Here is a 2,083-nt window from a genome sequence, read left to right as displayed (position 1 = left end):
CTTTATGAAGTCGATAAAATTAATGTAATAAATAAAAATGTACGTATTTTTATTGTAAGAACGAAATAGTGGTATATTATTTTTGCACCGACAAATATGTTTAAAATGGTTTTTAACGCTCCAGCTTGTATGGAAAATTGGTTAATATAGTAATCTTTTGCTCTTAAAGCATATGCACTTTACTTAGCAGCAATACAAATTTGTAACCGCCCAAAGGTTATAAAGCTCCTAGATTTGTATCATTTCTTTCAATTATCGTAAATGCAGAAAGGTCGCACTTACCCAGTTATTTTTATTTCAAACAGTTTTTTGTGTCAACCGAAGGTGACAGACGTATCAAAAACCATCAATTTGTTGTTTCAGGAAATGATTACAACATCTCCAATATGACTAATTTGCAGTTTAAAATTATAATTATCTTTATTTTTCTGCTAAAAGTGCGAGAGGCTTCTAAAAATTCTAGGTTGCTTAATGGAATTTTTAAGCAAATAAAGGCTGATTCTTGGTCTCCCGAAACAATAATATTGATTGATGAAAGCACTGATCATCACAGAGATTCAACGTTTAGCGCAATTGTACGAGAAATAACTAACAATGCACCGAGTCGAATTCTTAACTTGCTGAAAGTGTCACCAATAAGTATCAGACCCACAGGAGAAAGTCAAAGTTCAGATGAAGAAGTAACATTTGTTGCAATCCTAGATAAGACTACAATTCCAAAGACTATAATAAAATTTTTGATGGAAGAATCAGGTGCAGAGAGCCATCCTAGGCTCCTGATGATCAATTTAATAGCAACAGAAAGTAGTAGCCATAAAGAATTACTTCGCTACGCGTGGTCCAAAAAGTTTTTGGACCTTACAGTTCTCGATATATTCAAGAAAAAGGATTCAGATCAAAGACTCTCCTGGGACTCTAAAAATGCAACAAAACAAAGTTCTGTAGTAATGCACTCCTTCAATCCCTTTACCCAGATCTACACCATGAAGAAATATTCGAACGAAGATTCATTTTTTCCTGAAAAATTACACGATTTGAATGGCGCTGAAATAAAAACAGCTTCAATAGACGATAGAACGATGCTTCGGGTGAATTACAATCTTTCTGGCCATTCGATTGAGATTTTAGGACCTGACGCAGCAATACTCAGAATCCTATCTGAGAAAATGAATTTCAAAATTGTGGAAATTGCATCCGAAGGACACTCGTTTAGCAACTATGATTGCAACAAAAGTAAGATAACTGGCTTAATTAAAAAGGTGGTGAAAGGAGAAATTAATGCTTTCACAAATAATATAATATTTGGCATCTGATGTACAGAACATTCAGTCACACATGTTATTAGACCAGAAATGATTCGTTTCTCCGCAGTGGTACCAATTTGGTCAAAGGAGATTCAGTCTCTAACCGTGAAAAGCACGTCATTTTGCATGGCAGTTCTAAATTGCTTCTTAATAACCTTGATCTGGTTTATTCTCCGCGCTTTAAAATTTGAAAAAAGATTTTGGCTTCCTCTACACATTTTAGAAGCTTTGCTGGGATTTTCAATTCCCAGAGATATAACGAAGCATTCGGACCGCATTGCATTGTCCTTTATCCTCATTGGATTTTGGCTTTTTTCCTCCAATTTCTACACGATATTGATGGACGTCAAAATAGTAACAAAGACAGACAATACGATAAACAATTTGTCGGATTTGCTCAAATCAAACCTCAAACCATTTATGGGGAAGAATATGCTAAACTCTCTGTTGTCAAGAGAAAATGATGAAGTAATTCAGGCTTTGCTAAACAAATCCAAGAGCTTCCGAAACAATTCAGAATGTCTTCAGTTATTATTAAAATCAAGGAATCTTACATGTGTAATGGATGAAAGATTCGCAAGGAGGTTCATCCTAGAGAATCTAGACGAAAATTATAGGCCAGTTTTAAAGATCCTGAATGAATTTTTTTTAGCAATCTGAAAGTCATGATATGTGAGGCAAATTCACCCTATCTCCGCGAATTTGGTCGAAGATTGAGAGAGATTGATGAATCAGGGCTTATGGAAAGGTGGAAACAAGAGCTTCTTCCAGATCTGATG

This window comes from Belonocnema kinseyi, chromosome 6 (genome assembly GCF_010883055.1).
Source record: "Belonocnema kinseyi isolate 2016_QV_RU_SX_M_011 chromosome 6, B_treatae_v1, whole genome shotgun sequence".
NCBI classification, from domain to species: domain Eukaryota; kingdom Metazoa; phylum Arthropoda; class Insecta; order Hymenoptera; family Cynipidae; genus Belonocnema; species Belonocnema kinseyi.
The sequence above is the reverse complement of the archived record's forward strand: the minus strand, read 5'-3'. Positions refer to the sequence as shown.